The following is a 26,303-nucleotide window of genomic DNA, read 5'->3' on the forward strand; positions in this document are numbered from 1 at the left end:
TGGAGTCCCTGGTTCAGGAGAGGGGAAAGGCTACAATTTGGGCACAGGTGACAGGTTGGGCTATTGCTCTTGTGGCTAGAGAATGGTCCTTGCTCTCTTTCTTTCTAGCTTTATTCATCTGATCAGAGTACACTCCCCACAAGGCACCTGTTGTCTTTCTAAATTCTGAGAGAATTCAGTGTTACAGAGTGCAGGTCTTGTAACATGTCAGATTCTGGATGTTTGGCTCAGAGTGCACATTGTGCTCTCCAGATAAGTACTGGACCTACTACAATTACTGAGGCACACTGCTGCAAAGAGATCAATATTTTCAATTATTTTCTTTAGTCAGTTCATTAAGCACTGTGCTTGAAAGTTATGCATTTTTTTGTGAAGACTCTCATTTTCTTTCACATAATCAAAAATCATTACTTTAGCTTTACATTGGTAATGTTTATCAACATAGCCCATGCATTCATTTGGCACCCAGAGCTGATAAGAAATGTTTGAAGTATACTGAACTACAGAAATACATTATTTTTGTTAAGATGGGTCCTGCCAGAGAAAGGCCTGACATCTAGTGACTAAAGGCTGGTAGGAACTGTAAATCCCCAAAGAGTTGAAACCACACTAATTTTTTAAAGTCGTGGCGCTTTGCCAACAGGATATGGCTCTGTTACAGCATTGCAGTGAAGTGGTTAGGGTCAGAATTGCATTTAGGCACAGTCATTGTTGGATAACTGCCTGCCCAGCCTCATTCATTCACATACAGTACATATGTTTATAATGCATTTTGAGGCCTCTGTAACATGGACTTGAAACCAAAAGAGAGAACAATAAAGATTTAACCAACCAGCATAGCTGGTTCATTTCCCAGACTCTGAACTCTATCCAGAAGACACAGCCAGACATGGCTTGAAGAAAAAGCCCATAATAAAGAGAATGAAAGAAGAAAATGAAGAGAAAAGGAGTTTTCAGGGCATCAGTTAAGAAAAAAAATAGCCTTGCTTACATATGGACTAAGGAGTCTGCAGATGTGCACAGGATGAAACATCCTCAGCTTCAGGCATGCATTTCTCAGGAAATCACTAACTTCCAGTGCAGATCCTGATATTGGTCTGTTAGGTAGAAGAGCTCTGAACTTGTATTTCCTCTTCACATAATACTCTCCTGATATTTTAAGAAAATGGATTTATAATACTTTGGTACATGGATCCTAGCAATCAGGGAATATATGGCTGCAAAATTAAGAATCTTGTAGGATTAAATTTAAAAAAAATATCCTTCAGGGCACAGCTATGCTATGGAGTACCGGGCAGTGCTGTGCAGTAATGTGTCATACAAGGACAGGAGGAGAGAGCTGTGGCTGTTCTGCCTAGAGAAGAGAAAGCTCAGGTGGGTCTTCTGAATGTGATGTTGAGGAGTAGTAAAAAAAGATGCAGTCAGGATCTTCTCAGGGATTTCCAGTGGCAGGACAAGAGGCACTGGGAGCTAATTGAAATAGAGGAAATTCTATTTAAGTGTAGAAAATGCTTTTTCTTTTTAATGTGAAGCTGACTGAGCATAGGAACAGGCTTCCCAGAGAGGTTGTGACATCTCCATCATTGGAGTTATTTAAAACCCAGATATAACCCTCTGCAAGATGCTGTAGCTGACCCCAGATTGAACTAGATGTCTCCAAAGGTGTTGTCCCATCTCAAACTGTGGTTCTGCTGTGTGTAAACAAGCAGTGATATGTCAGCTCTGGGACAAATCAGCCAGAGGTGTGGTGTGCTGTGCTCAGTGCCACCTAACACATTCTAAAAACTTCTAACACTCATGTTTATGCCTCTGTATGTCAAATGCATTAGAGCATGTGACATACTATCACCTCTTTCTGGCAAGATCTTTATTGCTCCACAGCAGTGTCCTACAAATGGCCTGGAATACCTGGAAAATGCCTTCAGTTTGACTTTCCTCATCTAGTTCTAATGCTCTCAAGTTTTTCATGGCTTTCTAAAGGCCCGAGTGTCCTATATGGTAGACCAAGAAACTGTACACTTGTGAACATTATGCCCAAATGTAGTATTATTGTCTGATCATTTTATGATTAATAAAATAATTTTGGTGACAGATCTACAAAGCACACATTTTACAGTCTTTCTCCATTACAGAAAATTCTCTATTTGCTGCAAAAATCTCAGCCAAATAATATGAAGTAGTATCTTCCAATTAGAGCTAGATTTTTTAAAATAACCACTCTTGCTATTAATCAGTTTTACGTGTACTTCAGCAAATATGGGCAGAAATATTCTACTTATCATGGGAAAATTTAAAAATTAGGAACACGTTAATGCAAAATAGTAGACAAGTCCCTTTTTTTTTTCAAGTGACAGCTCTGCGATATACCTTAGATTTAGTTACAACTTATGAAGAATATGAGGTGAAACCTCACCCCTATTGAAATTACAGAGAAATAGGCCAGGGTTTCATGCATGAACAGTAATTGGCAAGACATGAATGTCATAAATATTCATTTTGTTTGGAATTAATGATGAATCAAGGGTATGTGAAATGCTTGGTTTGAGAAACATTTTGAGAATTTTGACAACATTCATTTTAACCATTTGTTAAAATTTTTGGTCTAGATTCTTGTCTCATAATAACCTTGAAGAGCATGGGGCTTTCTAGGGCATTGACTTCAGTCTTCTCTTATGATGAATGACCACTTTAGAATAATATCCTGTACTCGCTTAACTGGGGACATCCTAAATGCTTCATGATTTTATTAGTCTAAAGCAAAACCTGCTGAGTTACCTAGTTACTACTGACATTTTAAGTACATTGTGTCACTTCTGCACTAGTACATTGGTAGAACTGAAAAAGCAAACTGACTGAAATAACACAAGCTAGCATTAAATTAATAGGAAAGAGCTACACTTTATAAATTAGAGCAGTTATCCAGAAAGGTTGGATGTAGCTGTGCATAAACAGGAAAACTCTGCAGCTGCTCTCCTGTCCAGTCATCCAGTCTGTGAGTACACTGGCTGACATTAATGGATGAGTATTTCTTTTAGTGCTTAGAATAAATCTGTGCCTGGCCCTCAGTACCACATTTAAGTACTATATTTTTTGGGCTATTTCTGTGGTATTAACAAATAGTTTTTCTGTGTCTCCTAATAAAGTTTCTTTCTGCTCAAGGAATGCTTTTAAACAGTATCGAGGTATTTCTTTGTGAAATATTATGTTTTCAAGTTGATACCCACCAAGTTTCTGCCTAGTATTTTTTGAAAACTCATGGTATGTAGCAGATATTAAAACCTATTCACCTGCTAAGATATGTGCCTCTGTCTTTTGATGATGATCTTCATGTCATAGTTTGAAATTAAGATGGTTCTACAATCTTAGTCAATTTAGTCATCCTAGTCATCTTAGCCCTAGCTTGGGGTCTTGTTGAGAAAAATTGCTAGGATATGATTTTAAATTAGTATGACTTTGTTATTTAAGAAATCTCAAGCAATGACACCGTAAGGGGAAAAAAAAGATGCCTATTTTTGCACATACATTCAGCTGTCTGGTAGACTGATTTTTTTTTTATTAACCCATGGAACAAGTTGTGCCTGGAATAAACCCTTGATTAGCATGGAATCCCTGGAGGCTTGAGACATCTTTCTTTGCCTGAAGTGTATCTTTTGTGGGTAAGCACTGTGAAAGTCATCTTTACAGTTCTCATCAATCTTAAAACACTCTGGAGAGACATTTTAATCCCCATGTACAGATGGTGCAAATATATCACAGAGAAATGAAAGGACCTCCTGAACACTAACCAGCAGGTCAGCAGCAAAATTATTATATGCATGTTTGTCCATGAAAATAACTTACTTATCCAGACATGCTATTTCCCAAAATATTGTTAGTTCAAAATAATTGTCAAGCATTTCCTTTGCTTACGTTTTTGCTCTGATCCTCATAAGCTATGTACAAGGTTATCCTTCTAGTCTTAGGCAATCAGCAGTGATTGCAAATGGACACATTCCTCAGCATTACACTGATTCTGTGGCTGTCTGGATTTCTAAGTCTAGGAGACGAAGAAGAGCAACTACAGTGATTGTGCATGCACTAGGCTATGCAGTGGTTAATAAATTATGGTCAATCACAGTTATTACTGGCTGGAGTTTACCTGTTTTTTCCCTAGATAAATATATAGTTACTTCAGACTGGTGAAACTGGTTTGGTTTTTTTTCTCACTTGTATCATGTGTGTACATCTAGCCAGCTGTAGTTCATGTTCAAAGAGAGGAGAAAGAAAACCATCATCACAGACTATGTCTCATCCTCACTGACAACTTTTTTTCAAAGTGATGTCCCAACAGGAGGTAAAGGTAGAAAGAAACCTCCTGGCTCTACTACTTGTAAATATATGTGGCTATGATAGCCCAAAGGAATCCAACACAGCTTAAACAATGGCATGTTGTGTTTTCTAGGCTGAAATGAAGTTTTTCTAGAGTTTGGATATAAAAATAAAACTTCCTGAAATCATTTTACAGGTTTCTATTCCCTTGGATATTTCCTTCTGCCTCTGTGGCAGATGTAGCCTATATTCTTTCTCTAGTGCTGCTCCTCAGATTTGCTTTTGCTATACAAAAAAATCTCTTAGTTAAATGATCCTTCAGATCAGGCTAAATGTCCAAGGCGAGTGCTATTGTTCTGGTAAGACTGGTAATACTTCCCCATTTTAATGTGAATGCATTAAAAAAAGAAAATTCTACATCTCCAGCATTTCCCCAGAATTTTCAGAGCAGAGCAACTCCCTGCTCTTCCCTGGGAAAGAAGCAGAGTGATTCAGCACATCAATACAGCAAGTATTAAAGATGATGCCAGTCTCTGGCAAGGTCACCAGTCAAACCATAATTTTAATGGCACATAATGACAAATATTGCTAGTTAACTAAGAGGGAAAACTGTAAAAGGTGTTTTAATAATATTTATGTTTTTAAAAAAAATAAAAGGAAAGAAAGGGACATTATTTACTCTCTGACACGTGTGTGTGAAAAATTTTCTTTAATGTTATTGGCTAGATTCTCATTTGCAATTTAATGAGGTGTGGTGATTCATTTTAGAGTGGTTTCAGCAGATGAGGATCTGGTTTTAATACTGAACACAGTAGAGACTACAAGAAGACAAACAATATTGATGTAGATCTTTGTGCATAAGGACAAGATTTTGAATAATACAGGTCAAGATTTAAGTTATGATTTTGATACCAAGGTTAAGTGGCCTAATTCTCAACCATCCTGACTACACAACAAGTCTTTCTGGTATCTGCCACATACGGTTCTTGTGCATTGTATGTCAGGCAGTTTCCTTATCAATTGCTTTCGTATTTTCTTCAGTGACCATGTCTGCTGGGTCCTCTGCATTTGTTGACTGTTATTCTATTTAAATGTGCACCAAAAACATTCTTGTGAGACTTTTTTAGCCCTTGACAAAAGATACCTGTGTTTGTACAGAATTTGTGGTCTATCTTTGCCTTATATCCCTTCGTAGCCCTTCTAAGGAACAGAGGAAGCCAGTCCTTGTGTTTATCAATGAGGGACTCATACAGTTAATAAATGTTTTCCACCCACTAAGGAGAATGTTCTGCTCATGTGCCTCAGTTCATTCTCTTCTCAGAAGAATCTGACCCTTATTCTTTTTTAAACAATATATTTCAAATTTTTAACATTTTGATATTTACACATCATTAATTAGTAAATCTGATCTATTCATAGACTCACAGAGTGTTCTGAGTTGGAAGGGACCCACAAGCATCATAAAGTCCAGCTCTTTAGTAAATGGCCTGTAAAGGGATTTAACCCTGGACCTCAGTGTTATTGGCACCATGCTTTAACCAATTGAGCTAAGGAAGGTTAGATATTATGAATAAAACCTTCATTTCTGGTATCTCAGATGAAGTAGAAGTGTTCCACAGAGAAATGACAGAGTTGGTTTATGGCTCTGAATAACAGGAGGAACATATTGAACAGTTCTCAAACTATGGCAAGAAAATAAAAAAGGAAAATATTATTCTGGCAAGATTGCAAGTTGCATACTCTGTGACTAACACAGTACAAATTAACTGAAGAATGTCTTCATCTGAGTAAATGACAATGTAGGGATTAACACAAATAACAGTACTTCAAAAACAATACTAACAAAGCTAGAGAGATTCCTGGAAAATTTACATGCTTTTCCATATTCCACTCACACATGTCTTCAGTAACTGTCATCTAAAGAGTCATTTCAGAATACTGAAGGTGACTAAGACAAATGACATGTTGTAACACCATGGCAAAGTGTGCAAAAAATATCTATTCTGCATGATTCAGCTCCAAGCAGGCTTTTTAAATCACTTGTTGATGCCATATTAGAAAGATCAGTGAAAAGTGCTCTGCAGACTTTGTTTGTGTAGGAATAACCTAAAATTCAGAAAAAAAACCTTTTAAATTAACATTCATATACTCTCAAAAGATTTCAAACTTTAAAATCTTCAGAAAATCTGCTTTGCAAATGACTGGGAAGACTTACACTAAAAGTGTTTATAACCACCCATGAGTTTAAAATAATGCTACTCTGATGGCACAGAAAATGCTTTCTGATCTCATAAGAAACATTGTTTGCAAATCCTGAGTCGTCAACGATGATTCAGTGAATCATATTTAGCAAACTGAACACAATATGTAGTAGAACAATTACTTACTGATGGCATAATAAAATCTAATGCTGCTGATGTACAGAAATCACTACAAGTCACCATGAGAAATAAATTACAGATCTTGCATGATGTTCTACTTCACAAACATATTAATTGCCAAAGGAAGACAGAAAAATGTTATACTCCTCTAGGAATTCTCTTCCTGAAGGTTATCAGAAAGCTCAGCTCATAGTGAATCCATCTAGTCTTTGCTCCAGGACCAAACACATTATAATATTTTAGTTACTGTGCGCTTCTAATGCACAAAGAAAAAATAAAAAGTGTTTGGTTTACAGTGCTCTATTATGGTTCCTGGACTTTATTCCAACAATTTTTCTGGTAGTGAAAAGATAGTGGTCCTCCACATGTGCTGGAGGACCTTGTAGTCACACTGCATTTGGAGTGATCTTGTTGGAGCACTGTTGCATGCCTTTCACCAGAAGGAAAACTTTTTAATTTTTGAGATTGAGCCCAAAAGAAAATGTGCATAAAATACAAATCTTCAGCATATTTATTTCCTAATTTATGCACCTACAGATTGCTTCATTGTATCTGCAACCTGTCCTAAAAACTCATTCAGTCTTATCTTAGAGGTGTTTATGGTAGCAAGTTCTTCCCACCACTAAACTTGTTTCAGTTGTCAGTAATACTCCCCTGTTAAAAGAGTATAGTACTCCTGCCTCAGTTATTCTGCCTTTAGGTTCTAAACTTCATCTTCTGTTGTACTTCTCTGTTGTAGTTGTAAGCTGGTCTTCTGCCATATTTTTCTAAACAGAATATAGGTTCTTCTCTTCGTGAACCTTTTTAAAGAATATTCTTTAAAAAACCCCAGCTTACTACTTGTTGCTGAAAGTTGATTTAATACCAGGAAATCTCTAAAATGATTAGTGTGTTCTGGATTGGGATACAGAGAAAGAGGAAAGATTTTGTGGATCATAAGAAAATAAACTGCATTTCCTACTGAATATGAGCGCCATGGACTAGCTCAGTTGTGGAGCGAGAATTGTACCCATATATTAAAGGAAAGATGTTCTCAGAATAACTAATTTCTGTGAGGACATCTTAAGTATTATACTCATACTCATGAAGTTATAACTCAGTATCATCCTGTTCTGAAGTGATACTTCATAGATTTTGAGGTTTTTTTCCCATTTCTCACAAATTAGTTGACATAATCCTTGAGATTAGATATGTCTCTTCAGAGCTGAATGATTGTGTCTAATGGACAATGTACTTTTAAAAAAGCTCTACATTTACAATTTCAGGTGGATTTAGATTTGTCTGGCTCTTTCCTTGCACACTTGAAGTGTCTCCATACTTCTTCCTGCTCTTGCTTCCACATATCCCTTTTTGTGTTTGAGTTTTGTGAAGATCATCTTCCTCAGCTATGCAGTCCAGCTGCTGTCTTTGCCTAAATTCCAGTACACAGGGATGGACGTTTCTTGAGCTTGAAGAAGATCATTCTTGAATATCTACCAGCTCACCAGAATCCCACTTTTCTTCAAAGAAGAGGATTCTTCCCAGTGGGTATCTGAGCAAGTCAAAGATTTTGTCCTGAAGTTCGGGACTGTGACCCTGCTTTTTGCCTTATTCCCTCCTCTCAGTACCCTGAACTCTGATGTTCCATGGTTGCTGCAGCGGAACCTGCCCCCAGTTTCCACATTCCCAAGAAGGTCTTTGTTTGCAAGTACAGTACTTGCCATATACTCATATTGATTACCCACATGATCAATGCACTTCAGAAACCTGGAATGCTTCATATCACACCATAACTTCTGCTTGCCTAACAATCCACCTCTTCCTCACTTCATTGTTGATCATCCTCTCCTTCCCCCGTCACTCTTAATTTAGAGGTCTCCTCACCAAAGTGACAGCTAGTGGCTTTGCTTAGCCAGTTAGATCTCATCTCTTTCAATAAGAAAGTCCAGTTACCACTGATGGCTAGTAAATCCCCTGAAGCTCATAAGAAACTTCCACTATGTCTGTGGTTGTTGAAAGCCACATCCAAATAACCAAACTATGTGCTGTACTCTATAGTTTGAGAATATTTTGTTTTATTTCTCAGTATAACACAGCAGGCACTGAAGACATTTTGGATGTTTTCAACTGCTCCATTTTCCTTGCCTGAAATGTGGTCTCTTTAGCAATAAGATACTATGAAATTCTTGTTTCAGAAAAATTTTCCACATACTGAATTTAAAGGGCAAAAATACAGTGTTTTATTGTTAGCTTATATTTATCATAGCCCATGGAAAAGAGAGTGAAAGAAACCTCACAGTCACCACATCTTTCTCCACAAGAAGACTGACTATATCCAAAGTCTTCTTGGCAGGTGATTGTCTGATGTTGGTCTCCTAAGTTTCCAGAGTCAGAGTCCACAATGTCCTCAGACAGCCTGTTCCAGCCCTCACTCTGCTCACGGATAGTGTTTTGCCACTTGGGACTGAGCTGCAGTGCCTACAATCTTGGGTTGCTAAAGACAGAACAGTTTGTTCTATTTATTACTTTTTACATATTTAAAGAATGTTATCACCCCCTCCAGCCACTCCTTCTCCAGTCTAAACATTCCAAATTCCTTTGGCATATTTTTTTCCATAGATCATACTCACTAGACCTCTGATCATTCTTCCACTTTGTACTTTTTCCAAAGACTCTATACATCCCTTTAATAGAGACCTTGAAATCACAGCATTGGCTCTGGCTGTGGTCTTATCATATTGAGTAGACATACCTTCCAGATGAAACTTGTGTTTATACATCTCAGGATGATATTTTCCTCTTTCCCCAGCTATATGAAATTGTTTAATGCAGATTTTGTGATGTATGATAACCTTCTGAGCCTTTAATGAAGAATTGTCACCCAATCTGTTGATCAAATTATTTACACAGACTGTATGCCTGAGTATGTTTATTCACTTACATCCTAGCTTTTTGACTATATTTCCATTTTGTAATGATTGTGTGCTACTCCTTTTAGTGTGATTGAGGGTCATCCAAACTTGGTGCTATCCATAAAAATAATAACTTTTCTCTCTATCACACATTATTCTTTGGTCTTGTACTGATGTTATTATAGTTTGCTAAGACCAAATTTCTTAACATTGCTTATGAGAATGTTATGTGAGAAACTGTCAAAATTGTGACTATAGTCAAGAGGTATCTGGCATCTATTGACTCTCTTTTACGCACAAACCCTACTACTGCATCATAAGAAGAAACAAAGCTGGGAGAGGTTTATTCTCAACAAATCCATGTTGGCTGTTACTTACCTCCCTGTTATCTTCCAAGTGCTTACAAATAGTTTAGCTGATTATTGTTCCAGCACTTTTCCAGGAACTGAAGTTAAGATTATTCCTCTTCAAACCCCTGACACTTTCTTTTTCCCATTTCTGAACATAGGCTCTATACTTGCTAAAATTCAGCGTCTTGAAAGCTTCACTATTCCCTAGTGTACTCTCAAAACCAGTTAGTAGCTTGGAAAGTATTTCAATCAGTTTTTTAATCAGGTGAGTTACAACAGGGTCATCTGATTTGACAACATCCCAGCTGGATAGTTAATCATGAAAATGAGTGGGTTTTCCTAGTGTATCTGCAATTCTTCTCTTTCTATTACTGATATTAATTGTGATAAACTTTTAACCACAGTTAATCCTTGCATAGAGACCACTTCCGTCATGGACTCAATTTCTTGTTGCCATCATTTTTAAGATTTTTCTTTCTTTTTCAAATGTTTCAGAAGAAATAAGAAAGCAATCATTTTACAAATAAATAGATTAAGATGTAATTCAGATGTGATTTATACTAAAATGGACCAAGGGCTGGTCACTGTTGTTCAGGTGAGGGAAAACAGAAACAGCTGCCAGAGAAAGGAAATTAGTTTGAATAACAATTTCTTGTTACTAAGCATTTCTAGATAACAAACAGGATTTAGTGTAACTGGATTTCATTACTGATCAAAGTATTATTACTACTATATGCAATTTGTGTCATTTAGCAAATTCTCCAGTGATAAGTATTACACCAAGCATGCAAAACTGTTAAATAAAGGAAAAGATAACTAGAAGGCTTACATTGTAGTCTCATGGATTTCATGGAGAAGTGCTCACTAATTTTATATATAAAAAACCCAGTTATTTAAAATCAAAATGTCCAAAAGACAGAGGAATAATACAGGTTAAGCCAACTTTTTCAGGATCCATAAATCCTTGCATAAATCCTTCTGATGGGAAAGTCTTTAAATCTTCAGCTTCTAGGAAAAGAAAGAATGTTGATTCTGGCACCAACTGCTAACCATCTACCTATCATTTTTCATGAGTTACCAAAGATGAAGCCACTTAGACACACATGTTAAAGTTCCTCCTTTTGGAAATGTATAAAAACCTGTCAGGTTTGCTTAGAGAATTTTAGCTTTACTAACCTATTGTTTACTGAAGAGAGAACCCTAGCCAGATGAAAAACTGGAGGTATCTTTTTCAACTCTTTTCCTATTGCATTGCTGAAGTCTGATTTAGGAGCTTGATTTGGCTAAAGGTTTTTTTGTCAAAAAAACTGCATTTTTGTCGCAGCAACCTCCTGCAGCATTAGAATCTGGAGGCAGAGTGACTGGAAAACTGTGCCTGGCAGAAACAGGCCTGGGGGTGCTTGTTGATAGCAGCTGGACATGAGCCAGTCTGTGCCCAGGTGGCCAAGCAGGCCGATGGCATCCTGGCCTGTATCAGCAATGGTGTGGCCAGCAGGATCAGGTCAGTGATTGTCCCCCTGTACTCAGCAGTGGTGAGGCTGCACCTCAAATCCTGTGCCCAGTTCTGGGCCCCTCATTGCAGGAAGGACATGGAGCGAGTCCAGAGGAGGGCAATGGAGCTGGTGGAGGGTCTGGAACACAAGTCTTATGAAGGAGTTGGGGGTGTTTATGCTGGAGAAAAGGAGGCTCAGGGGTGACCTTATCACTCTACAATTACCTGGAAGGAATACCTTCTCCCAGGGAGGTGTTCACATGGTCTGAAGTTGTGACAGGGGAGGTTTAGGTTGGACATTAGGAAGATTTGACATTGGATGATTACAGTGATTAGATGGATGATAGGGATATTAGACATTGGAATGGACTGCCCAGGGGGATGGTGGAGTCACTGCCCCTGGAGGTTTTTAAGGAAAGACTGGATGTGACATTTAGTGCCATGGCCAAATGGACATGGTGGTGTTACAGGTTGGACTTGATAATCTCAGAAGTCTTCTCCAACCTAATTGATTTTGTGATTCTTTAAAATTTACCTCTGTGATAATGCACCAACCATTAGTTTGTATCAGGCATTAGTCAACCTTGGAGACACACTCAAAGCTTTCTGACCTGCCCCAGCTGAAAGCAACTGCATCAAATTACAGAGTGGCGGGAGACTCATATTGGACAGTAGCACCAGGGAGTTACAGCCATTCATTGAGCAGGACAGTCCTTTCTCACCTGACTGGTTTTCCTTTCATATCAGTCCCTGGAGGCGGCCCTTGCTCTGCATTCCTGAGTATAGCCTAGAGGTACTCCTCTGGGAGCTAGGAGGTCTGAGGCTGAATTCCTTGAGACTCAGAGAGAAATTAGGTCTGTGACCTAGGACCCAGAGGCTATCAGCTGAAGTTAGCACTCACTTCTTCAGAAAAGGATGACCAGCCCCAGGAAGGAGTGCGTCCATCTACCACCCTTGCCTAATATTTCGGGCCAAATACCTTTAAGCTCCTGCTTTCCCAGGCAGAGAAATACAGCCTTACTCTTCAGTCTGAATCTCATAATAACCAGCTTTGTGTGTCTTGACAAGAGGGATAATCTCCAGTCACCTGCTGTCCTGGACAGTTCAGATCAGTGCCTTGAATTGCCAGTAAAAGTAGAGCCAGCTAGGATTTCTGCCAGTAAAAGTATTTCTTTTCTCAAATCTTGTTCAGGAGCTCTGAATTTCCAAGATTCAGGTTTCGCAAGCAATTCTGCCATATGAAAGGACTGGGAACTCCTGGGTTTCCAGTATCTCCCTCCTGGTCCTAGGGCCAGGGCTCTCAAGGATTCCAGGCACCTTCATCCATGAAGAAGAACTGACTGTACAAAGGAAATCTTCTTTCCAGGAAAATACTTTAAAAATTAAATTTTCTTACTGTTTTATAGAGAAGACCTTTAAAAAAGCTAAAATGGTTTACTGAGAGAAGGAAATTCTCTTGAAGTTTTGAGCAATAATAACTGGGAATATACTGAGGGAGCAGCTAGGGAAAAATTGGTATGAGAGGACTGTCAGATTTTCTGGTACACTCCACATTCTAATAGGCAAGAATTTATAATTTTACAGATGTAAACTACATATGTGAAATTTTCTGTGCCAGGTGTCTTCTTTTGGCTGAATAGGTTTATAAAATATCAGACAAAATATTTCTGCTCTTGCTCAAAAATAGATAGAGAAAATACTGATTTATTGATCACTAATAAAAAAATCAGGGTGAAAAAAAGCTTTAAAAGCTCTCATTTTCATTTGCTCAGGAGAGAGGATGAATAAAAATATTGGATGTTTATGCGTGGTGGTTGTACTTCTCCCACATTTGTACCCATCCATCCTGTGTTACTAAATGGAAAAGATCAAAATAAAATAACTTGGAGCAGAGAAAGAAAGACATTGTCACTGGTCAGAACCAAATTTAAAATGTTCCCTCGGAGCTGAATGTCTTTAAAATCAGCTTTAAAATACTGTGTGCAGTATGGTGCATAATATATGTATACTGCATCATCAATATATCACAATTGTCAGAATCGCATAATTACCTGTAGACCATGAATTTATCTATTCCCTGCATGATTCACTGGACACCAGGAAAATCTGTGAGGGACCCAGGGGTCTTCTAGCACCTGAAGGACAGCACTGGGGTCTGTGTTCAATTTGTGGAACAGACTGTGTTTTGAGAGGGTCCATTACAGTCGAATAGTTGCACACAGAAGGTCAGTTCCAGCTCTGCTTCAGGCCAAAAACAGCTCCTGAAACTCAGAGCTGGAAGAGGGAAAGCCAGGCCCAACTGGGTTGTTGTTTATTGAGTTACCAGGATCTGGCATGGCAGGCATTAAGCCAAAGGTAAGAAGGTCAGCTCTGCAGAGCTGCCTAGGTCTCTGCACTGAGCTCTGGAGTGCTTTCAAACATGATAGCGCATCAAATGGGGTAGTGGTTTCACACCATCAAATGTTTTGCCCACATCAAGTTTCCATGCAACCTGGAATATTTGGGAGCCCAAAAGCAGCAGTCAGGAGCTACAGGGCTCAGTTCTGGTCTGTCAGAATTTATTTGCTTGAAATATGGATACAGGAGATTCAACACAGAAGTTTCTCCAAGATTCAGCCTTAATCTGGTCTGGCCAGCATGTTCCATTACCATTATCCAGGATAACTCAATCTCACAACATATTGAATAACAAAGAAGTGACCATAGAGACATAAAAATTCCTTGCTCCATGCTGCTACTTGAAGGAGAGAAGTAGAGCAACAATAATTTAATTTATGATCATATGATCCAGCACTGGAAAGTACTTCTTGCGTCATAGATTCAAGTCCCCTGCTACCTAAACCACTTCATCTAATGCTGCTCATAAGTGCATCTTAAAATTGGTTGGATTTCTAGTCCATGCTACAGCCCCAGGAAAGTAATTACAGAACAGGATTGCTTTGATTATTTGAATTATTATGGTTTCCAGACCAAATTCCTGGCTGGATTATGCATAATAGTTCTTGTGCCAACATTGTTCTTTAACTTAGATATCCCTTCCCTTTCCACATTATTTAATCTCTTGATGTATTCATAGTCAGTAATTAAAAGGCAAAAACAAACAACTCTTTTATCTACAATTGTATTTCTCCAAAGATATATTATACAGATCCCAATTCAAAGAAAACCCAAGATAAGCTGATATCTTGGCATCAGGTTAAGAAAATACTCTCATTGTCAAGTTGGGGCAAATAAGTGAAATATGTATGCTGGCAAGCACCTATTATCTCCTAACCCATGCATATTATCCATCCTGCTCATTGTTGTCCTCATCCAAAGAGCAATATTTTAGTGCTCCTGAACACTGGGAAGAGCTGCCAGAGAGGATCCTGCATAAGGCCCTTGGAATTCTTTTCTTTTTGGGAGGCAAAGGTGCATTAAGGTCCATCAGCAGATCAAAATAGGGCAGGTGTGGCATTCTAGGCCTGTGTAAAATGAATATGCCTGTAAGAACAAGTCAAATGTTTTCAGCTGAAGGTATGACATTGTTCTGTCCTTTCTTTTTTCCTTTTTTTTTTCTTTTCATGCATGTGTGCGAAGAACAGATTGTAGATGATGTGAGATAGTTGTATTAAACAGGCTCTACTGACCCAACCTGGAAATTCATCATTAGATTGTTTCAATTTATTTCAGTGCATTTTGAACACCTGACATCCCAAAGTGACACAAGTTCTTGCTTCATTCAACAGAGGAACAGGCAGGATTTTTTGGAAGTATTGGCCACCTTTCTTCAAGAGATAAATCCTTACTTCTACTCCTCCAAAACAACGTTCATATGCTTGAAATGTTTTCTTTAGCAGTTAGAATATCTTATAGAATCTGCAGACATGCAAACAGCTCTTTGGGAGGGGGGTTGTTGTCCTCAAAGATTGACTCAATATGTCAGTCAATAGAGATGTAATTACTTTTAAGTTGATGGCATGTGGGTTATAAGGGAGCATTATTTTTTTGCCATTTGGCATTAAAACAAAACCTTTAAGTGGGACAAGGAACTCTGGTATAGAACCCACCTGCTGGTCAAGCTATTTCATCCTTCTAAATAACCCAGAAATTTGAGATTTTTGTAAAAGTTTAAATCAAAGCCAGGGAAGAAAGAAGCCTCTACTCCAAAACTGCTACAGTGTAATTCTTTAAAAATCTGATGTATGTTAAAGTAGAGATTCCAAAAGTGTGTAAGTGGATTCAAAGACCGAAGTGCAAAATCTTGGAGTTTTCTCAATAAGTGTCCAATCTTTTCTTGCAGGAGCAAAATATAACTTGGCCCCTTTAATCATGCATGCTATTCACTTTTAAAAAATTGCCCATGTTTGAAAAGTGTATTGATATAGGCATTTTTTCTTCTTTTGTTCTTACAACAAAGGTTGACATTGTGAGGACCTTTTGTAGTCTTGGCATACAAGCAAGCAGAATGTACAGGCTGCTCCCAGAAAGACCTGTAAATGATCTCTAGTTCCTACTTTTGTTTCACCTGGCATCAGCAGAAGTACACTATAATCTACTTTAAAAGTTAAATTTTATTTATTGCTTTTAGAAAAATGGCCTAACTATATAAAAATATATGTTAACTATCTTAGCTCATGTTGTGTACAGAAGCTCAAATAGTCTTTGCCACCGACACAGAATGTCAGAAATTAGAAACATATGGCAATCACTAGGAAAAAAAGATGAGTTTTTAGAGGAAAATGAATGCAGTGCATTCCAGAGCACATAGAGTATTCTTTTCCATGAAAATTAATGTCTATTATAAAGGTATTGTCTTCAGTGAACTCACATATCAGTGACTTACCTAGAAAGTGAAGCAATCAATTTTTAAAGGTTGACATAATTTAGAAGTTTGTGAGGGGGTCAGTGTGACTGATAGTAACCTGAGATTATACTGGATATTTCATCCACATTTTTCTTCAAGGTTGTGGCTCTTGCTTTTCTCTATTTCTCTGTTTGTCCCTGCTTCCATTAATCATTTATATATATATATATATGCTTTTTTCCTAGAGTGCTTGTCAGAAATGAAAATATTGCATATTTATAAATGCCAAAGATTACATTATGCCTCCCCATCTTGTTGCTAAGATCCTGTTGCTCTTTTCATTCATATCCACGACATGCTCCATAACAGGCACCTTTATTAAATGGCAATTTATTTTTTGAATATAAATGCTAAGTACTTTCTTCAGAAGGTTCCACCTTGTGATATCTTTTTCAAGCAGAAAGGAACTTCTACAAAACTCACATTTAAGTGTTCATCAAAAAAACATTTTCATAAATAAAGAATTCATAGTCTTTTCTGCTCAGCTTATACAGATGTTTACACACAGAGATCCTTGTGGACATTTCTCAGCCAAATATGTGTTTTAAAAAAAATAAAATGAAGACTTTTCTGTGGGTATCTTCATAGATTTCAGGCGTCTGCAAGATTTAAGTTTCCCTGCTAATGTTGTTTTCTTAGTTTACTTAAAGGTCATTTAGTTTGGCAAAATATGTGTCTACCACTGAGCATTCATATGTACAAAAAAAGAAGGGCCTCTTGGCATCTCTAAAATCTTCTCACATCATTTAGCCATGATGCAAAAAATTCCTTCCTGGAGGACTTTCCCATGTTCCCATCGCTTTCAAAAATGTATTAATATGATGTGCAGTAGAGATGATACTATAATAAATACTCTTGTTCCAGATTCAAAATTGAAATGGAACAGGGCTCTTTATTTATACTGAGAAGTCCCTACCCAAATGTACCTGAGACTGGAGCTTCCACAATTATAATATATTTTATTTGCACTGAAAAATTATTGCTGCATCCAAGTACTTCCCTGAGTACTCAAGGTGTCTCGGTCCCTCTGCAAGCCTCACAAGAACCCTGGGCCAGTCTCGAGTCGGCAGACACCGGGGAGGGCAGCCCCGACACGGCCGACAGCGGGGAGACACTCTCTGTGCCCCGAGGGTACTGAGGGCACCTGGGCTGGTTGCCTTCGCTGCAGAAGAGACACCAGAGACATCGGTAGAAGAGAAAGGGCCGACTCTTAGCAGGGGTTAGTCCATGGTTTTATTCTAGGAGTCCCGAAGGAGCTCCTGCACCTCAGGGGACCTCCTGCCGAGAGCCCCGGGAGATGTCCGAAGGTCACATTTAAAGGGAGGTGGAAACCAAAAGTAGATAACATTTTACCAACCAATAGGTATCTCTGAGGGATGGGTACTGGGGGATAGACATATAGGACAGCATATGGGGCAAGACTTGGGGGGCTGACCCCTGGCCTCTGGCTAATCACTCGATAACTTGGACTGAAACTTCTGGATGGGGGGGATGGGATGCTGAGTGATTGACAGAGAGCCAGGGTGGGGGTTTGGGGATGATCTCATCCCAGGAGAGGGATAACACAGGTAAAGGGAGGGGGGTACAGTCTGGGATAAACCATTTGGGAAAAATATGGGAATACAAAACAAAACTACTTCAAAGTATTACAAAATATAAAAATGCACTACAACACTCAAGGCATTCAGGAAATCCAAGCTGGATTTTAATCTTCTATTTAGTCTTTTCCAAAAGCCAAGCCTGAGTCCTTTCAAACTTCTAGGGGATCCCACTTTGAGACAAGTTTCCTGATCCAATTTATACATGCAAAAGTGAAGGCCAAGACTGGATATAAATGCTGTGTACTGTTTAAACACCCTAACAGGGCACTTAATGCTCAAAATATCTTACTGCATTAAGAGGCCCTTGCTGTCATCTCAAGGGCTCCTTTTCCATTTCCCCGACTGTCCTCCAGACTGCTGGTTGTCCTCTGATCCTGGGAGAAATGCCTTCTCCTGCTCTTTGTCATAACTCTGTGAGAAACAGCAGGCATATAAAATAAAAGAAGTAGGGGAAACAAACGTGTAAGTAAAAGCTAAGAAAACAAAATAAAAAGACAACAAGCTCTTCTTATATGGTTTCTGATCTGAGTATATTGCCATGGGAGCTGAAAATATCCCAGTATCACTCCAGCAGGATTTTTGTTTTGGTACACCCCAAGGGGTCCACAGTTGTATGATGAAACTGACAGATGAGCAGTACATCTTTATGTGTAAAAGGGCCTGGCAAACTGTAAACTGGAACCATTTTATTTTCAGTTGTGCAGGAGCCAGACTAATGTAAGAACTCGGCATCAGCTCCCAGCCCATTTTTTCATGGAAGGTGCTGCTTCCATGGAGAGGCTGGAACATGCTCTAATGGAGAAATGGTCTGGAAGGCACCTGCAAATCCTGCTCTGATATGTACAGAGAAAACACTTGCAACTCTTACAGGGAAGAATTACTAGCATGAAAGAAAAAGATCTTGTGTAATGTATGTGCTTTGTGTTTCTGCTATGGAAAAGAAGGAGACATTTTTCTCTTCGCTGCCAGAATTTTTCTCTTTAGGTCTATCAACAGCTTGAGCTTCAGAGTCTTTGAGTAATTTAGTCCATGTAATGAGATTTACACAATTGGATTGCCAACACAAACAGGGGCGAGCTAACCAGAAAAGGAAAAGATGGAAGATATGACACATAATTAAAGTATATTTGCAAATATATTTAAAGCTTTTCCTTCCACACTGGCAGATTATAATGCATCAACTCTCCTACTGAGTTGATCAAGACACTTCTGTAATACATGAACAATTCCACTAAAATGCTATTTATTACAGAGTCTCAATGCAATTACACTAATGAGTCCAACAGAAGCAGTGAAAATGAAAAGGAGGATTCAGGGTGTCTCTCTCCAGGGTACCACATCTTGACTCCTGGATCCTCTTTTATAGAGAGAAGTGTCAAGTTAAAACTCATCAGGGACAGCATGGGTAGAGAGTCCTGAATAAAACCTTCAGCACATACTTGCCTTTTCATGAGTGAGTATCACTCCTAAGGACCAATAATCAGGTGTCCAAAACAAAAACTATACTTAAACATTTTGTTAGATCACTTTCTGACTTGTTATTCAAAAACTGTCTAATAAAATGTTCTTCAGTCATGGAAGGCCCAAGAAGCAAGAAGGGAACCTGTGAATTTACTGCTAGACTTGCTTCCTGCCTCAACAGCAGTAGACAGGCTTACCACAGCACAGCCACAGTGATTACTTTGTTTGCAGTCTGATCCATGTGAATGCATGGCCAGCTTTAACAAGCTGGTAATCTTTCCTAGGCATTTTCCATCAGAATTTCAGCAAAACAAAGGTGGCCAGATTAAAAGAACCACAGTAATGAAGTCAGCCCTTTCATTAATTTTTTGAAACAAGCAGTAAGTTAAACATACTAAGCCAGGCCACCTTCTAGGTTGTGTGTGAATGGAGGTTCTCACTAACAGAATTTTACTCTCTCCTCCTTGCAATCACATGCCTTAATGATTTTAGAAATTTTTTCTGGGGACTTAATCAATTTTAAGTCTGAAGCTGTAGGTATGTCCTGTGTTAAGAACACTCAGTTTCAATATTAATTTCACTTTAAATGAAACTATGGATTATAAGAAAAAAAGGCAATTCCAGTGCAAAAATAGTTGTTGTTGCTAAGTTTAAGTCCTTCCAAGATTATGGGTATTTGCAGTGGACTTTTTTCTGGACAAACAGGCCAGATGACTCAGGGTAATCCAGACTACAATCAGACTCTATGGTTTTTTGTTTGCAATGTAATCTATCTGCATCCATCTCCCAGTAATGCTTCCCATTTGGGAAACCTGGATTCAGGTGTGTGCTCCCTAACTTCCTCCTACTTTTTTGATCATCTAAGGTACTGCTTTGTGGGAGGTTCTTCTCCCTCTTTCCCCCAGATCTCAGTTTCTGTGCTAAGGAAGTGAAAATGGGTGACTCAGAGAGGATCATAACATGTTCATGACAAGGACCTGATCTAGAAAAGAGTTAAGAGGGTCATGACAGTATGAATAAAACATAAGCTTAGAATTTAAACTAAACCCTGCCTCTGAGAATTTCCTTGTCTGCAGTCACCAGTTCCACCAGAAACACGAACGGTGGTATGGTCATTGTTTGGAAATGAGGTCAGTGGTTGAGAACTCCAGGTACATTTATTGATGTGCTTGTTTATTTATTTGGCTTTACCTACCTTTGCTTTTTTTGTTAGCAACATCCTAGTTTTTCTGGCATCACTCACTACTGTGTCAGACATATTTGTTCTTCATTAATTTAATCAAAACCTCATCAGTTATTTTAAGTATTGGCCCCCTCCCCTAATCTTGCAGTGCTAGGCAGAAATCTGTGTCTGACTTTATTGTCTTTCCCAGTCAAGGTTTTAGACTTTCAATTCTATTTTCAAGTGGTAAGTGTACATATTGATGTACATATTGATGTACATATTGATTGAATTAACTATGTCAGAAAATACCTTTGAGACCATCAAGTCCAACCTATGACCTAACAGTACCTTGTCAACTAGACCATGCACTGAGTGCCACATTCAATTTTTCTTAAATACTTCAGGGGCAGTGGCTCAACAGCCTCCCTGGGCAGCCCTTTCCAATGCTCAATCACCCTTTCTGTGAAGAACTTCTTCCTTATGCCAAACCTAAACCTTCTCTGGCACAGCTTAGGACTGTGCCCACTTGTCCTATTGCTGGTTATCTGGGAGAAGAGAGCGACTCCCACCTGGCTACAACCTCCTGTCAGGCAGATGTAGAGAGGGATAAGGTCTCCCCAGAGCCTCCTTTTCTCCAGCATAAACACCCCCAGCTCCCTCAGCTGCTCCTCATAGGACTTTTGCTCCAGACCCTTCAGCAGCCTTGTTGCCTTTCTCTCTGGACACACTCAGAGCATCTCCAGCATCTCCATATCTTTCTTGAATTGCAGGGCCCAGAATGGACACAGGATTTGGGGTGAAGCCTCACCACTGCTGAGTACAGAGGCACAATCACTGCCTCAGTCACACTATTGCTGGCCACACTATTGCTGATACAGGCCAGGATGCCATTGGCCTTCTTGTCCACCTGGGCACACCCTGACTCATGTTCAGCCACTGTCAGCCAACACCTCCAGGTCCCTTTCTGCCTGGCTGTTGTTTAGCCACTCAATTCCCAGCCTGTAGTGCTTCAGGGCATTGTTATGGCCAACATGCAGGACCTGGCAATTGTTTTTGTTAAACCTCATATCACTGGACTGGGCCTGTCCATGCAGCCTGTCCAGGTCCCTCTGCAGAGCCTTCCTACTCTCCAGCAGATCAACACTCACCCCCACCTTGTTGTCATCTGCAAATTTGCTAATGGTAAAATTAATCCCCTCATCTAGATCATCAATAAAGATATTAAACAGGACTGGGCTCAGCACAGATCCCTGGGGGACACCACTAGTGTCTGGCCATGTGGATACAACACCACTCTCTGGGCCCAGCGATCCAGCCATTTCTTAACCCAGCAAAGAGTGGAGCTGTCTGAGCCATGACTGCCAGCTTTTCCAGGAGTATGCTGTGGGACACAGTGTCATAGGTTCTGCTGAAGTCCAAATAGACTATATCCACCAAAGGTATGAAATGAACCTACTTCTCATAAGGAACTCTATGCAGACATGTTTAAAGTTTGTAATCCAGCTAGTATCACCTTATATTACTTGTTTTGCAACATTCTCATTCATTTCATGTTTTGTCCTTTCACAGTTTATAATATTATTAGTAGATCAATGTGTGGCTTCTATGTCACATCTGCTGGCCTTCAGGTGACATGGTTCATTCCTCCATATTGCATTAAGGGATAGAAGAGGTAGTTATACTATCACCATTCATTTGCCTTGGAAAAATAATGCATCATATCTTGCAGGAAGAGAAATAGATACTTCAAATTGTATTCAACTTCAGTTTGCAAGTGAAATGAGAAGACTGGGAGCAAGAGAGGCTTTCACACTAGATTCAGTGTGCCTTATAAAAAAGACACTTCTGTCTTTGATTGTTTATGTTGACTTGTGATGGGCAGATTGAGGAACTACACTCGTGTACAAACAGAAATATATAAAGGACAGGTGCTAAGGTGATGCTCCCTTGAGCTGGCTCACGCATTTACTTCAACTGTGCAAGTGTTCTGTCCAGGAAACAGCTGGGCATACTCACACACACATATATGATAATGAAATAGCAGCAAGAACCCTAGCTAAAATAATCTTTGACATTCAGAGTAACACCATCATCACTATACAAGCCAAGACATTTTGGGGACCTGGTGAAAGATGGTATTATAATTTTTTCCTACTGGAGTTTGCTTTTATTATCCTATTTACAGATGAAAGCCACCTCAGTGTCTGAAATTGGAACTATGATATACACAAGGTGCTGTTTCAAAGCCACTAGACTAACCATACAGTCTTTATTCCATTTTTTTAACATAATAATACAACTTCCTTTTCACTGACTTCATAGTTTATCCTACATTACTGCATTATAGATCTTCTAGAACTAATTTTCTGTGAGGTGTTAGGGGTTTTTTTAATGTATTCCTTGTTGATAGCTACAGATCTTTCAGCATTTCTGTTTAGTTTTCAGTCTATACGTTTTCCTAGGCATAGCTGCTATATTGAAGTGTAAATTAACCTCTTTCTACTACATCATAAGATTTCTGCCACAGCCCAGATTCCTTTAACACACAAAAGTAGGTACACATTTTTGGTTTTTTCATAACAAAACCTGCGCATAAACCACAAAAAATATCTCATTTTAGCCTAGAATGAATTACAAGCAACAAAACATCTGAGAAACCATCCTTCCATCATCCTTCTCATCCTATACTCTCAAAACTTATTTAAAGAAATACATTTCTTATGAAAACATGAATACCTCTGAGGGCAGCAACAGCAACTTTAAGCTTTCTGTAAGATATATTGATTTTCTTTTTTGCTCCAAATGAAATTTTATTTTCCATGTGATTTTCAAGACTCCTATCTTCAGGACTCCAGCAGTCTCTAAGCAATAACGAATCTTTTAAAATAATACTTTAATATTCCTCTAAAACTCACTTTTGATAATAATTATGCCAAAAAAATGTAGATATTTGAAATGGAGAAGCTCATGTACTTCATCCTACTCTCAAAGTTAAACTACATGTTTAAAGTTCTCTACATGTAATCTCTTGGCACTTTATTCATTCCAGTTTAAAAATTATGAATAATAGAGTTTTCACCTCTTCCTCTGGGCAACTGAGTGCTGAAAAAAATATAAAATGCTCCAATCTTTGGCTTCGTGAAGAAGTTACAAAATATTTTATGGGAGCATTACTTTAGTATGTTTGGATTTTTCTTTCTTTTGAGAAGTTTTGCTTACAGAGACATTTGGACTGAACCCAGCAGACATCCTTATAGCCATGAAATAGAGGAATACTGGGTGATAAATATCCATATGCCCAAAAGTGTTTTCTCCATGGTTAGCTGGGAGCAGGAGAGAAGATCTCAGAGAATTCTTCTATAGACACAAAGGTCTTGATTACAACCCACAAAGACTGCTCAAATAAGTAATTTTGTCCTGGCTAGGTAACTGATAAAAGAATGCTAAGCACCTACCCCTGCTTGTAGAAGGTTCATGGTAAGGGAATTTAGAAGCCTGAGTTTTATGAAAAAGGCAGTTTTGCTTGAGCAAGAAACTGCAGACTTGAGGAAGGAAGAGAGCAAACCAGAAACAACAATGGGTCCCAACGCTCCTTGCTAAAAGAAGGCATCCGGCACCTCTGCTGTTACTGCAACTCTGAAGTGATGATGTGGCTTTTTTCATTCAGTTTGTGTCTGAACATACAAAACTGACTGATTGTCAACAAATGTGTGCACTGTTGTTTTGTGAGAGTATATTATATTTGAACATTTTTCCCATTTTTTAACAGAAATTCTTTTTATTTAAAGGACATAACGGGTGCAATAGCACTTGCAGTATTCTCCAAGAAGGAAATTGTTGTAGCATTGCTTTGTACTGACAGCTAGTCACAAATAAGCAATTTTAAACTGTTTTTAATCAAACTTCAATCCTGAAGTAGGAAAACTGTGAAATCTCAAGGCTGATGTGAGTAGAGGCAGAAAACTCCACTTCTTAGAGAGACCTGGATGAATGCAAGAAGGCAAATCTGTAAAACTGCCACTTTCTCTATCATCCCTATGGTAACAGCTGGTCTTGGACTCATCTCATAGGCAAAAAGTATTGGATAGACGGAATTGCTATGTCAATAGCAGTAAATTAAAGATGCTTGGGATTGTTCTTTTGGCAATGAGGCCAGCTAGCCTCGTAGTGTCCAAAACTGCCACTGAGAAATTATGCAGCTGGACACAAACAACCTGTTTGGAATGATCCTTTGCCTGTCTAGTCCCTGAGCCTCACCAGGAGCTGTCAGAAAGTGAACTAGCTATTGTGGATCAAAAATGCGCCATGAACCTTCCTCATAATTTAGTTATATAGACAATCAGTAACTGTGAGTGTTTCCTGGCACTGTTTATTCAACTGAACAGACAAAACCATCATAATTTTATTACAAAATATTTCAGTGGCCTACATAATTACAAATAATACCCAGAGTAGCACTTCAATATTTTAACATAACATTTTTAAAGTAGAGAACCATTGCCTTGTGAACTGTGATGATAGTTTTATTTAAAATTTAGAAATTAAAAACAAAAAACCCTTTGCATTTTGAGAAATTGATGCATCCAATTAAAATTTCATGAGATTCCACTTCAGAATAGTCTCCAGAGAGCAAAAACAATTCATCTGCTCAAAAGTCTTGTGCAATATTTTTAAGGAAAGTCTTCATTCCTTCATTAAATGGGCAGAATTTTTTCCAGTCTTCTTTTGTTTCCATTTTGCATTTAACTTTTTATTTCCCTACTTCATGCTACATAGAGGAAGTTCTGAGACTCTCCATCTGCTAATTCAATCACCCCATGTTTCTTTCCTGTTTTCACTATTGTTTTTGCCTGTTTTATGAGGCTGAGGCCAGACATTGGGCAAGCCTAAGAGAAACATACAAAAAGCATTCTGGCCACCTAGTTCATTTCAAGCAAAAGAATGTGTGAATGTATTTTGCAACTGCTAAGTCAGCTGTTTCCACAGTAAAGTTATTACTACCCATAGCGCAATAAAAACCTTGTTAAGAGTTTTTAGAAAGGCTTGTTTTGCTGTGTTGTTTACTGCATTAACTCTTCTGTGTATCAGGCCATGCAGTGTAATTACTTTTACCTCAAAAAAGTTGACTGAAAAATCAAGACAAAAAATGTAAATTTTTCAGTGAGAAATCTTCCAATTTAACTAGATTTTTTTTTACCTGAAAAACTGTTGCTTTACTCTTCACCTCTAGTTTTGTGTTGCAGTGTAATTCCACCACATTTGCTGCCAGTCTTGTAGGGCCAAATGACAAGAAACCAAATGATAAATCAAGAGAAAGTATATACCATCATAAGACATTACACAGACTCCCATGAGCTGCACTCTTGCATGGTCATTCTTATTAACCTTAAGACACAAAAGTGGCTTTGATTGTTGAGTTAACAACATAAAATTCATTTGAATAACAGTAACAGAATATATCAATTATGATTGCTATAATTTGGTTTAAAAATGAATGTCAGCTAAATTGTCATAGTAGCATATAATTGCTCATCTCCTGTTCCCTGTGGTTTTGAGAAAGGTAGGAATTGCCAAAAAAAAAAGAGAGAGGGGTGCAGAAAATGCAAAGGATCACTATAATGAATACTGGAAATTTAGTCATTTAAAAAGTTCAAGAAGAAGTATTCTGAATCAAGTGTTGAATTGTATTAAAACAAGCTTGGAATTTTGAGAAAAGGTTCTGCTTCTTGTTTTCTAGTTCCTACTGCATTTATACAACCTATACTTTATAAAATATTTGTAAGATATAGTATTACATAAAAGAAATAA

Source organism: Molothrus ater, chromosome 3 (genome assembly GCF_012460135.2).
Source record: "Molothrus ater isolate BHLD 08-10-18 breed brown headed cowbird chromosome 3, BPBGC_Mater_1.1, whole genome shotgun sequence".
Taxonomy (NCBI): domain Eukaryota; kingdom Metazoa; phylum Chordata; class Aves; order Passeriformes; family Icteridae; genus Molothrus; species Molothrus ater.